At 36.6% G+C, this 14,401-nt stretch overlaps 1 long non-coding RNA gene across 1 annotated transcript; it reads right to left on the bottom strand.

The window, feature by feature from the left end:
- Positions 1-2,265: 2,265 nt before the first annotated feature.
- Positions 2,266-3,116, bottom strand: LOC134821556 (uncharacterized). The gene is made up of 2 exons (XR_010161026.1): positions 2,961-3,116; positions 2,266-2,539 (listed from the first exon to the last, which is right to left on the bottom strand). It is a non-coding gene; the product is annotated as an uncharacterized LOC134821556 (long non-coding RNA).
- Between the last annotated feature and the right edge of the window lie 11,285 nt (positions 3,117-14,401).

Below are 14,401 nucleotides of genomic sequence, written 5' to 3'. Positions count from 1 at the left end.
AATAGACAAAAAGAATAAGATTGCACACCTTCAAAATTTTCTAAAAATATTCCCTCATCGAGAAAAAAAATATTTTTCTTTTTCGAAAATTTTTAAAATTTGGAGAAGTCTGTCACTGTAATATCGATAGTTCGGCCATTTTAAAAGTTTTTTGGCTGATTTTTTTACTGAAGATTACTTACACTCCGTACAAGACAACCCTTTAAAGGATTATTTAATTAAACAATAAATGACCAAGTTACAGACCGAACAAGGTGAAAAAAGAAAAGTTGGGATTTTTGCCTACCAACAAAGTTGTACATTTTACCACTCGCCCAGGTCATCAGATATCGCTTCAAAAATTCTTGTGAGTGTAGCTGATGATAATATGAAACTTTTTGGAACAGGATTTCTTTCAGTTGTGAGTTTTAAGGTATGAAATGTGGCCTAAACGACTTAGTAAAATTCATCGTAAAAAAGGGCCAAACATGGCAGATTTAAGGCTTAAAATGCCTATAACTCAAAAAGTATCAGTTTTTTAGAAATAATTTTTACAGGATCGTAATCAGCTTGGTAAGACGAATCTTTTAGTACCAAATTTATAATAGTTAAAGACACAAAATTTGTAAAAAAATGTGTACAATTTGTACAAAATTTATACAAGGGGGGACCCTTGTGTTCGAGCTAGAAAATTATTTAAGACAATTTGTCTTCTAAAATCACCTATTTGGTACTAAAAGATTCGTCTTTTCAAGCTGATTACGATTCTGTAAAAATTATTTCAAAAAAATTGATACTTTTTGAGTTATAGGCATTTTAAGCCTTAAATCTGCCATGTTTGGCCCTTTTTTACGATGAATTTTACTAAGTCGTTTGAGGCCACATTTCATACCTTAAAACTCAAAACTGAGAGAAATCCTGTTCCAAAAAGTTTGATATTTTCATCAGCTACACTCACAAGAATTTTTGAAGCGATATCTGATGACCTGGGCGAGTGGTAAAATGTACAACTTTGGTGGTAGGCAAAAATCCCAACTTTTCTTTTTTCACCTTGTTCGGTCTGTAACTTGGTCATTTATTGTTTAATTAAATAATCCTTTAAAGGGTTGTCTTGTACAGAGTGTAAGTAATCTTCAGTAAAAAAATCAGCCAAAAAACTTTTAGAATGGCCGAACTATCGATATTACAGTGACAGACTTCTCCAAATTTTAAAAATTTTCGAAAAAGAAAAATATTTTTTTTCTCGATGAGGGAATATTTTTAGAAAATTTTGAAGGTGTGCAATCTTATTCTTTTTGTCTATTTAACCATAATATAAAATAAAATCGATGTTCGGAGCAAAAACGTTTTTGGTGTATCTCCCCTTAAGAAAAGCTGGAATATCACAATTCTTAACCACAAAATTTTAAAACAATAATCAAGGTATGATAGCTGCTTCCACACCACTTTTTGCCTGTAGCTAGGTGAAGTTTAACCATTAGCATTGTAGACAGATTACACCACGAAATGTGTTTGATACTTCCAGTAATACCCCAAACCCTCCCTATAAACTCATAAGAACTAGTGATATAAGCAAAATAGCAAATTAATTTGTAATTATCAAATGCCGAAACGAATTGACAGTCAATGAGTCAATTGTTCTGGACATATTTTGAACTAATTGCTACTATAATGGCGCAGGAGGGTCAACCTGAAAAGAACATTGCTTGACCCTCCTGCCCCACCGCATGGATCAGGAGGTTCATTTCAGAAAAAACAGTGCTTGACCCTCCTGCCCCACCACATGGATCAGGAGGTTCATTTCAGAAAAAACAGTGCTTGACCCTCCTGCCCCACCACATGGATCAGGAGGTTCATTTCAGAAAAAACAGTGCTTGACCCTCCTGCCCCACCACATGGATTACGGGGGTCATTTGAACCCACGTGGGTTCAAGACCATGTGCACTTATTTCTACATCGCGCGCGATACGTGTGTGCGTGATTACATGAAATCTTACCGCGCCCTACGCCAAGTAGACGAAAAGCGTGGTCGAAGAGCGAGAGTCGGTACAATAAATAAAACGAGAGTTGGTACATTTAACTGGCATTTTTTAACCGTGGTACAATCAGAATTGCATACAGCCGACACAGGATGAGGGGGGGGGGGCAATGACTACTGATGGAGACTTTGAGCACCAATGGGGACGAAAATCATAGGGACTGAAGGTCAAATCGCTGGTGAAATTTTCCATTTGTCCCCATAAGTACCCAAAGTTTTGGCGAGTTTTATGTAGTTTTGATATTATCTTTTATTAAATGACTTCTAAAGGAGACTTTTGGGTACCAATGGGGGCTAAAAATCTTGGAGACTTGAGGTTAAATTGCTGGCGAAATTCTGCACTTGTCCCCAAAGTACCCAAAGTCATTGGCTCCCCCCCCCCTCCCCCGGGTGAGGTGACGGAGAAAAATAAACTGAGCTCAAGGCTACATTTCCAGATATCCCGCCAGGGCACCGTCGCTCATGCTGCAAAGTGTGTTGAGAGATGCCCACGTCATCACACGTAAACTGTGTCACGAATACCTGAAATGCAGACGTGCATCAAGAACAAACATAACTCTGATCTATATTTTTCATAAAACTTTCAGGATTTGCCAATGAGGGAAAAGACAGCACTGTCCGAGAAGCTAGAAATGCATGAATCATAGGTGACATGGATAGGGGTAAGAAGTTTTTAAAAAACATGAAAATTGTGAAAGGAAAAGAAGTAGAAATGAGAAAGGGTAGATTTAAAATGTTTGAGAATCGATTTTGTGCTGAAGAACTCCGTCCGCAGGACGGGCTTCCGGCTACTTATGATAATTCGAATAAATTTGAGATTCAAACAAGCTACGAATACGAATGCTTATAGCAGTGGCAAGCTCGTGGCAAGCTCTTGTTTGCTGCGCATTGGCTGCAATGTATAACCGCAGTATGAACTGTCAAAATATTTGAATTTGCTTACCTAGTGGCTTTGTTTGATAAAGCATACATACTTTATATACCGATAAATCAATAACTCCTTTTGATTCTTCGGTTTGAGAATTGTGCGGTCACACATCTCTGCAATGTCTGAAAAGGTGGCAGGGAAGTATTGAAACTTACTTAACACTATATTTACAGTTAAATCTTGAACTACTATAACTAGGGCAGTAGGAAACGCCAAAAAGTAGATCATCTGACTAAAACAACTTAACTTCATTCAAGAGTCTAGTTAGCAGCATTGTAGCGATAAGATACCACCATAGTTTGAGCTGTCGACACTGAAATAAAACAAACAATTTACTTTTCACTACTGCAGGGGAATGCATGTAACATATAAAGAATAAAGATATAATATATTGTATGTTTTTCATCGTGGCCTCAGGGGAGAAGGGCAGCTCGAAAAACCGAAAAAAGTCTAAAAAACCGTGTTGGAGCTGGTGAGTTAAAGCTACCGATCTCGATCGTGAGAGTCAGATGATCAGATCGCATGTAACGTGAGTTTCGCCCGCCTGAATAAGGCAACATGAAATCATATTGCTGGTGACAGGTCTCGACCAAGATGTAAAATAAAGATACCCCAAATTTGTTATTTTTAAGCCGATTCACATCGACCCAAGTCTCTGCTTTGACCCTAAATGCTCAAACTTCGTTAATAGATTGGAAAATCGTGTTATGCTTGTTACTAATAACTGTTGTTTGTGAGTTGTCCAAAGGAAGAAATGGGAGTATCATCGCATGGGCATTGATATGTCCAGTGCGTTTGACACGATCAAACGCACTACGATTCTTGAACTCCTGAAACTGTGTGGCTGTACTGAGGATGAGCTGAGGATTGTCCGGTTGTTGTTGTCCAACACAAAGCTACGGGTGAAGGTAAATGGAGTTCTTTCAGCTGAGTTTTTAAGTCTCCTTGGAGCTTTCCAAGGTGACTGTCTATCCGGCTGTCTGTTCACCCTTGTCTTGGCTGGTGCTTTGAATGAACTTAGATGGACTATAACAATCAGTTTAGATAGGCCGATCCCCCCGATTACTATTGCTGGCCTTCCACTTGACACTGAATATGCTGATGATGTTGACTTCAATGATGAAGAGGAAGACAACTTGAGAGCTATTTTGCCCCAGGCAACAGCTATACTCGAGAAATGGAACCTCTTTGTCAATGAAGACAAAACGGACTTCACTCATGTTTATTTAGCTAGTACGGGTGAAGTCGACAGTGATGGAAAATTAGTGTCGGGGAATGAAGCATGGAGGAAAAGTATCACTCTAGGGTCCGTCTTGTGTAGCAAAGCTGATATTCAGCGTCGCATAAACCTGGGATATGCTGCCTTTAACAATTACAAGAAGGCCTGGAGTGATAAACTGCCCCTAAACAAACGTCTAATACTGTATAATGCTTTAGTCGTATCGGTTCTTATGTACAACTCATCCTGTTGGGCCGTCCCCAAAATATTCCTTGAAAAACTAGATGTTGTTCACCGCAGACATCTTCGCACTATTTTGAATATAAGGTATCCAGGAGTCATCTCCAACAAAAACTTGTATAAACGCTGCAATGCTGAACCATTGTCAGAAAGAGTGGCCCGTAGTCGGTGGAGAATGTTAGGACATGTTTTGCGGGGTCCTATTGACGGACCAGCGTTTTCTTCCCTCATTTTTGCCATCAATACACTGGACTTACCAGGGAGAAGAGGAAGACCCCAAAGCAATCTATTCTCACTGATTGTGCATGATTTATGTAAAAGAAATCTTTATTTGAATAATATCTTTGACCTGCATTATCTCCGTAATTTGAGTTATGACAAGAGATATTGGCGGAATTTGCAATGAAGTTTTTAATTTTTAGTTTTTGTTTTAGGGAAAGATTAGACTTGGGCGTTGTTTTTTTAACTATCCCTTGTTTAGAACTTTGATTTAATAATTAATAATGTGAGAGGACATCTCGATTTCCCGGATCAGAGGATCACACCAATGAGGGGTTGATTGTGCATGTGTGAACTTGACTAAATTTTCAAATTGCCCGATTTTTTTTCAGTAGGTCACATTACTCGTGACGTGCAAATGTATCTTTTGTCTTTTAATAGGTCAAGCTTAGAGCTTTAAAGCTTTAAAGACTTCTCCGTGACAAAGACGGCCGACATATATCTTTACTCCAGGAAAAGTCAGAACTCTTTCCACACCACATTCTTAAATGTACACGACAGCAGAACGACGATGTAGCCCCACGCCGCAGTAAACTTTAAATTTCTGACCCGGAACGAGCCCAGCAACTGTAGACAGCTGCGTGAGCTATGTACGGTTAGCAGATTTAAGAGCTTATGCAATAAGCAGTCACCGTTCACTCTCATTTTTGACTTTTCTTCTTTTGAACAACAAATGTCCATTGAATGATGCCAAGCTAAGCGATTATGATTAGAAAAGTACCGTGATTTACACTGATGGCTCATACAAGGACTTGTTGGACTTCGTGAATTTGGAGGACCTGCAGCTGTAATCAGTACTTCACTACCAGATGTGCGAGGCCGAGGTTCCCGTTTGACAACATTACAAGTGGACCACCCAGGCCGGGATGATCACGCGCTAGTTGACATGAGATCTGATTCTCCCGGGAAAATTGGGCGAGATGACCGGTGTCCTGTCAGAGGTCACAGATACAAGGATACAAAAATATAAATATTTTATTGTACAATTACAATAGTCGTATAAACTTGACAAATTCGCCTACCATCACGTGACCCTCGTCAACGAGCAAGTGAAAAATGTGTTCACAGCATTTATATTATACGGTAACTACACCATAGATTGACAAGCTAAGCGTACAGAAAAACGTCCAACTCCGGACTATAATAAAACTCCGGTATAATAGCGTTTTTGACGGAGCAATTTAATGGCCTGGAGTAGGAAACTTTGTTGACCGGAATAAATTGATCCGAAAGGCGAAAGATACATATGAGAGGCCATCATAAGATGGTACCAAAATATCTCTGTGAAAAGTCCTTTTTACTTTTTTAAGCGTCAAAAGTCGGTGCACTTACTTTATCCATCGAAAAAAGGCATCCCCTGGTGGCTCGTAAAGTATCGATTTTAGCTGTCTAGTAGCCATCTTCTGTGCTCTCTGGCAGTCTAAGAAGAAACATTATATACGACTCTATACAAATAATCTTATTATAAAACAGGATCATACATAGTTAATAGAACTCCATTAAGAAAACATCTTAACTACGTAATCTGTGCCTAGTACAACAGTTTCCAACACTTCCTACAGCTAGCAATATCCCTTATTTCATTTAAATCACTCAAATTTCTAAGTTCTAAGTTTCTATATTTAAGGTCATCAACAAGCATATTTGATATAAGTTTGTATTAGGTCTACCAACACGCCCTTTAAATTTACCACTACTATTTAACACAAATTTCTCTTTGTGATGAAAAAGTTTAAAGAAGCTTTACAACTTAACTCAAACTAATGCTTCTGTCTGTCTGCTGCATTTGAGTTTATTTCTAAATGATTCGCAGCTTTCGGTAGCTCCATGTTCAGCCCACCATGCCTGAAAAAATTTGGTTCACAATAACTTTGGTTCCCATAAATATTATGGTTACCATAATATAAGTCACAAATTTTGTTAATTTCAAGTCAACAACAATATTAGTCGTATTTTTAAGACCATTTTTCCATATCATTTAATTTTTTTAAATTTATTCAGCTAGCTTTTTTGACTAAAATATTTTCGATCTGGGAAATTATTTAAAGACGAGTCAACATTACATACATCAATTACATAGCATCACATACATTTACCTATAACACGCAGTAGCGACTTGTATAAATTTAACGATACTTAAATTCGTTAAATCATATATCATGTATATGCTCTGCTGAAATTTTAGTCTCCTTTAAAATAAGTCCTCCCATGAAATTTAGTTTACAACAATTTTAGGCAATTGTTTGACTTAATTTATGGTATAATAGATTTTTCGTTCCTGAGGAAAGGGAATTTCGGCGGATATAGTAACACCAGAAAATATTGGTTTATGTAAATTGAGTTTACGTTGTTTATCAATGATTCGAGGGCACTGCAACGAGAATTAGAACAATTAATCAAAAATTACTGCCTAAACATTTAATGAGCAAAACCTAACGAGCTTAACCTCTGTCACTCTTTTTCGGAGATTCAATATCATTTGACACAACTCTATGGATTAACTATATGATTTTTTAAAATAGGAAAACTAATCTGGTTGTATCCTAGCAGAACTGATTATTATATACGTTAAGAACAGTGTCAGCTGGAATATTCAAGTAAGGTCATTTGTGTGCTTTCTTTTACAACAGAAACAAGGAATTGAAATATCATTGTAAACTAAAACTGACAAGGGTAATCATAACATAACATTGTGCTCACAGTGTCACTCCATTCCTGAAAAAAGCCCATTTTCTTCCAATAAGACAACAAATAGAGTATAAGATTGCTCTAACCGTGTTCAAATGTGTCAACAACGTAGCTCCAAATTATATCACCAAATGCATCAACATTAAGAGTCAACCTGTACGTGTACTACGGACTGAACAAGACTATTTCCTCCTAAATGTTCCTACTGTTTCAAATTATAGTAAAACTGAGAGAAGCTTTAGTTACTGTGGACCCTTTGTTTGGAATCAGCTTCCTTAGCAATTGAGAACATTAACCGATATCGTCTTGTTTAAAAAGAGAATAAATACGCATCTCTTTGAAAAAGCATTCATATAAGTAGCATATAATAACTTTCTCATAAAACCCAAACTTCATAAAAATAAGTTCTAATGTACATATTCATGAGTCGCTTTAGATGGCTTGAACTGAATCTTTACTTAGCTGTCATTAGTTTAGTGCTCAGTGTCAACAAGAATTGTCATTATATTTTCCCTGTGATAATATTCAATTTCAAGTCAATATATCATAGTTATTGAATGCCTATATATATCCTGAAGTTAGGACTATGATTTGACCTGCCCATCCCCTAATTTTGGAAGTTTATATGCTCCTATCGTGAAAATGAGGTTAATTGAATGAAGGCTTTCATGTTATTCTGTATTATCACGTCATCTTACATCACATTATCAGGTCCAGTATATCCATAATTAAGACACCAATTGAATAATGAATGTGAATTTGTTTAGAGAATAAAATTAAGGTCGAAAATTTTGATCCTTCCCCCCCCCCCCCCGCCCCCCTCTGGCCTTATTTCATTAAATCCATAACACCTGATCTTGAAGTTACTCACAAGGCGAGGAACATCCTAGCCTGTCCAGCATCTGGGAGGTCTACACAGGAAACAGTAGCTCATTTAGCTCTAGGTCACCAGGCTGTGACAGTAGTCTTGATGTCCATTGTCCAACCAGTTCTGCGATTTACAGGTAACATCTAGGTAAATGAAATGAAATAATGAAATGAAATAAGAATAAGATTAAGTTGAATGTGCTTATGATGGGACCCCGGAGGGCAAGATCAGGTTATAATACTTGAATGACAACCCAAAAATAGGAAGAGATCAAGAGGCAGGTCTATAGGAAGAGCTTAAATGTAGTAGAAATGTTACCTACCCTCCGAAGATGTATAAGTAAAGTAATAAAACAGCTCGCGCAGACTAATCTTTTTGGATGGAGATCTCGCTAGAGTAACATGTTACTTGGTTCAATCCAATAACATATAAAATTAAAGAGTTTAAGAGTCCAAAATAGGAATTTAACACAAATATATATTAAATTCATTCACTGCAACAATCACTCCATAAAATCATGTAGGAGTATTGATAAGATTGAGTTCCAGATCACCTATATTGCTGTGGATGCTAAAATCCTGACACCTCTATAACCCCTAAAAGAAACTATACATGTCATGGGTAATGGATATCATTAGTAGGTAGTTATTGCAAACAGAGTGCTACCAAGTGCCACGTCTTATGATTTTCTAGAAATCAGAAACAAAAAGTAAAACTCTAATCAAAATGCTGAGCAGGATGAAGCAAAGACTTGAAGAAAAACTAAGAGACAACCAGAATGGCTTCAGACCTGGTTGCTCTACAACTTCGCACATTCTTGTTCTGTGAAGAATTATATAGGGTCTAAAGGCCATGAGTGTGAAGGCCACTATGATGTTTATAGATTTTAATAAAGCCTTTGACAGTGTACATAAAGGTTTGCTTATTAAGACCAGCCATGACTTATGTTGATAGCCTACGAGCTGACACGGGTCTCAACGACACTGGAGAAATGGGCGGACTTATGGCGGATAGAGTTTTATGGAGACAGCGCATCAATACTCGGACGCTGAAGCCGCCTTAAGTCAAGTAAGTCAGAGTTATTAAGATACTTAAAGCAAATGGTATACCAGAATAGATGGTATTACAGGGGTCTTCGAAGTCCTGGTAGGATCAGGATTCGGGAGTACTGCAAAGAGACACCTCATACTTGTTCATCATCGTGATTGACTATATCATGACAGTGGCTATAGATGATGACTCAGACTTTGGGTTCACTCTTAAGCCTGCACAGGGTGTAGATGGATTTGTGCTGAAAATATCGCATATGTCAAATTCTCAGATGATGGTGCCCTTATCACTGATATAATTGAATGGGGCAAAACTACTCCTGGACAGGCTATAGGAAGCAGCAAAAAGTGTGGGGTTAGTCTTGAACAACTCTAAAACAAATCTCATGACTCTAAACACTACAGAGGAAAGTAGACTTTAAAGCTGTTCTGGAAACCAGCTGGAAAACGTACCTTGGGGGCATAGATATCAACAACTGAGAGAGACTTTAGAGAGACTTTTCAAGAGCAACTATGAAGATCCAAGAGCGTAGGATGCAACTAGCTTTGCCATATACACTGGCACCTTGAACTAGTTGCTAAGTGTGGGGTACTTAATGAACCTAACCATGGTGTGCTGAGCAGGGGAAGAACAGTCATAACTTATGTTGATAGCTTAAGGGCTGATACGGGTTTGAGTAACACTGGAGAAATCACGGGACTTATGGAGGATAGAAATCTATCGAGACAGTGCATCAATACTCGGACGCTGAAGCCTAAATTAAGAGAAGTTTAAAAGTTCACAATCATAATTATTATTTAAAATTGCCTCTAATAGCTACTGATAATCAGCTTGATAGTCGTCTTCCAGCCAGTTTATCAGAAATAAATAAAATGCAGAACCTAACAAAAGGACTAAAATAACTCCAAGATATATTTCATGAAAATTACTAAATTTGCATTGGCGCTCGATTCCAAAGAATTTTTGTTAATGATGCGTTGACAAAATGCGCGGCGCGCAAAAATTATCATTTGAAATTGTTTGTTGTTCAAACATATTTCATAAAATAATCTGTAATATATAGTTCTAATAGTGTATAAAAAAGAATAATCTCAAAATATAACACTAAACAGAGCAAAAACGAGGATCGCGCAAAAATTATATCTATTTTGACAATTTCCGCGATTTTAAATAGGAACCATTTAAATATATGTAAACAAAATACGCAAACCATTAAAATCTTGATCCATAAATTTTTAATTGTAGAGTCCCCGGTCAATAGTTTGCAAAAATAATTTTATATACGAAAATATAAAGAATTTAAAAATTTATGGATCAATAAATTAACGGTTTGAGTATTTTGTTAATTATACTATATGTATAAACATGGTTCCTGTTCAAAATCCCGGAAATTGTCAAAATAGATATGATTTTTGCGCGATCCTCGTTTTTGCTCTGTTTAGTGTTATATTTTGAGATTATTCTTTTTTATACACTATTAGAACTATATATTACAGATTATTTTATGAAATATGTTTGAACAACAAACAATTTCAAATGATAATTTTTGCGCGCCGCGCATTTTGTCAACGCATCATTAACAAAAATCCTTTGGAATCGAGCGCCAATGCAAATTTAGTAATTTTCATGAAATATATCTTGGAGTTATTTTAGTCCTTTTGTTAGGTTCTGCATTTTATTTATTTCTGATAAACTGGCTGGAAGACGACTATCAAGCTGATTATCAGTAGCTATTAGAGGCAATTTTAAATAATAATTATGATTGTGAACTTTTAAACTTCTCTTAATTTAGGCTTCAGCGTCCGAGTATTGATGCACTGTCTCGATAGATTTCTATCCTCCATAAGTCCCGTGATTTCTCCAGTGTTACTCAAACCCGTATCAGCCCTTAGGCTATCAACATAAGTTATGACTGTTCTTCCCCTGCTCAGCACACCATGGTTAGGTTCATTAAGTACCCCACACTTAGCAACTAGTTCAAGGTGGCAGTGTATATGGCAAAGCTAGTTGCATCCTACGCTCTTGGATCTTCATAGTTGCTCTTGAAAAGTCTCTCTAAAGTCTCTCTCAGTTGTTGATATCTATGCCCCCAAGGTACGTTTTCCAGCTGGTTTCCAGAACAGCTTTAAAGTCTACTTTCCTCTGTAGTGTTTAGAGTCATGAGATTTGTTTTAGAGTTGTTCAAGACTAACCCCACACTTTTTGCTGCTTCCTATAGCCTGTCCAGGAGTAGTTTTGCCCCATTCAATTATATCAGTGATAAGGGCACCATCATCTGAGAATTTGACATATGCGATATTTTCAGCACAAATCCATCTACACCCTGTGCAGGCTTAAGAGTGAACCCAGAGTCTGAGTCATCATCTATAGCCACTGTCATGATATAGTCAATCACGATGATGAACAAGTATGAGGTGTCTCTTTGCAGTACTCCCGAATCCTGATCCTACCAGGACTTCGAAGACCCCTGTAATACCATCTGCAGTTGTGATTACTTAAGCCACTGTGTTTGTGTAGATCAATCGCACTATGTATTCTGGTATACCATTTGCTTTAAGTATCTTAATAAGCAAACCTTTATGTACACTGTCAAAGGCTTTATTAAAATCTATAAACATCATAGTGGCCTTCACACTCTTTAGACCCTATATAATTCTTCACAGAACAAGAATGTGCGAAGTTGTAGAGCAACCAGGTCTGAAGCCATTCTGGTTGTCTCTTAGTTTTTCTTCAAGTCTTTGCTTCATCCTGCTCAGCATTTTGATTAGAGTTTTACTTTTTGTTTCTGATTTCTAGAAAATCATAAGACGTGGCACTTGGTAGCACTCTGTTTGCAATAACTACCTACTAATGATATCCATTACCCATGACATGTATAGTTTCTTTTAGGGGTTATAGAGGTGTCAGGATTTTAGCATCCACAGCAATATAGGTGATCTGGAACTCAATCTTATCAATACTCCTACATGATTTTATGGAGTGATTGTTGCAGTGAATGAATTTAATATATATTTGTGTTAAATTCCTATTTTGGACTCTTAAACTCTTTAATTTTATATGTTATTGGATTGAACCAAGTAACATGTTACTCTAGCGAGATCTCCATCCAAAAAGATTAGTCTGCGCGAGCTGTTTTATTACTTTACTTATACATCTTCGGAGGGTAGGTAACATTTCTACTACATTTAAGCTCTTCCTATAGACCTGCCTCTTGATCTCTTCCTATTTTTGGGTTGTCATTCAAGTATTATAACCTGATCTTGCCCTCCGGGGTCCCATCATAAGCACATTCAACTTAATCTTATTCTTATTTCATTTCATTATTTCATTTCATTTACCTAGATGTTACCTGTAAATCGCAGAACTGGTTGGACAATGGACATCAAGACTACTGTCACAGCCTGGTGACCTAGAGCTAAATGAGCTACTGTTTCCTGTGTAGACCTCCCAGATGCTGGACAGGCTAGGATGTTCCTCGCCTTGTGAGTAACTTCAAGATCAGGTGTTATGGATTTAATGAAATAAGGCCAGAGGGGGGCGGGGGGGGGGGGGGGGGAAGGATCAAAATTTTCGACCTAAATTTTATTCTCTAAACAAATTCACATTCATTATTCAATTGGTGTCTTAATTATGGATATACTGGACCTGATAATGTGATGTAAGATGACGTGATAATACAGAATAACATGAAAGCCTTCATTCAATTAACCTCATTTTCACGATAGGAGCATATAAACTTCCAAAATTAGGGGATGGGCAGGTCAAATCATAGTCCTAACTTCAGGATATATATAGGCATTCAATAACTATGATATATTGACTTGAAATTGAATATTATCACAGGGAAAATATAATGACAATTCTTGTTGACACTGAGCACTAAACTAATGACAGCTAAGTAAAGATTCAGTTCAAGCCATCTAAAGCGACTCATGAATATGTACATTAGAACTTATTTTTATGAAGTTTGGGTTTTATGAGAAAGTTATTATATGCTACTTATATGAATGCTTTTTCAAAGAGATGCGTATTTATTCTCTTTTTAAACAAGACGATATCGGTTAATGTTCTCAATTGCTAAGGAAGCTGATTCCAAACAAAGGGTCCACAGTAACTAAAGCTTCTCTCAGTTTTACTATAATTTGAAACAGTAGGAACATTTAGGAGGAAATAGTCTTGTTCAGTCCGTAGTACACGTACAGGTTGACTCTTAATGTTGATGCATTTGGTGATATAATTTGGAGCTACGTTGTTGACACATTTGAACACGGTTAGAGCAATCTTATACTCTATTTGTTGTCTTATTGGAAGAAAATGGGCTTTTTTCAGGAATGGAGTGACACTGTGAGCACAATGTTATGTTATGATTACCCTTGTCAGTTTTAGTTTACAATGATATTTCAATTCCTTGTTTCTGTTGTAAAAGAAAGCACACAAATGACCTTACTTGAATATTCCAGCTGACACTGTTCTTAACGTATATAATAATCAGTTCTGCTAGGATACAACCAGATTAGTTTTCCTATTTTAAAAAATCATATAGTTAATCCATAGAGTTGTGTCAAATGATATTGAATCTCCGAAAAAGAGTGACAGAGGTTAAGCTCGTTAGGTTTTGCTCATTAAATGTTTAGGCAGTAATTTTTGATTAATTGTTCTAATTCTCGTTGCAGTGCCCTCGAATCATTGATAAACAACGTAAACTCAATTTACATAAACCAATATTTTCTGGTGTTACTATATCCGCCGAAATTCCCTTTCCTCAGGAACGAAAAATCTATTATACCATAAATTAAGTCAAACAATTGCCTAAAATTGTTGTAAACTAAATTTCATGGGAGGACTTATTTTAAAGGAGACTAAAATTTCAGCAGAGCATATACATGATATATGATTTAACGAATTTAAGTATCGTTAAATTTATACAAGTCGCTACTGCGTGTTATAGGTAAATGTATGTGATGCTATGTAATTGATGTATGTAATGTTGACTCGTCTTTAAATAATTTCCCAGATCGAAAATATTTTAGTCAAAAAAGCTAGCTGAATAAATTTAAAAAATTAAATGATATGGAAAAATGGTCTTAAAAATACGACTAATATTGTTGTTGA

Source organism: Bolinopsis microptera, chromosome 1, assembly GCF_026151205.1.
Source record: "Bolinopsis microptera isolate Bmic1 chromosome 1, MBARI_Bmic_1.0, whole genome shotgun sequence".
NCBI classification, from domain to species: domain Eukaryota; kingdom Metazoa; phylum Ctenophora; class Tentaculata; order Lobata; family Bolinopsidae; genus Bolinopsis; species Bolinopsis microptera.
The sequence above is the reverse complement of the archived record's forward strand: the minus strand, read 5'-3'. Positions and strand labels throughout refer to the sequence as shown.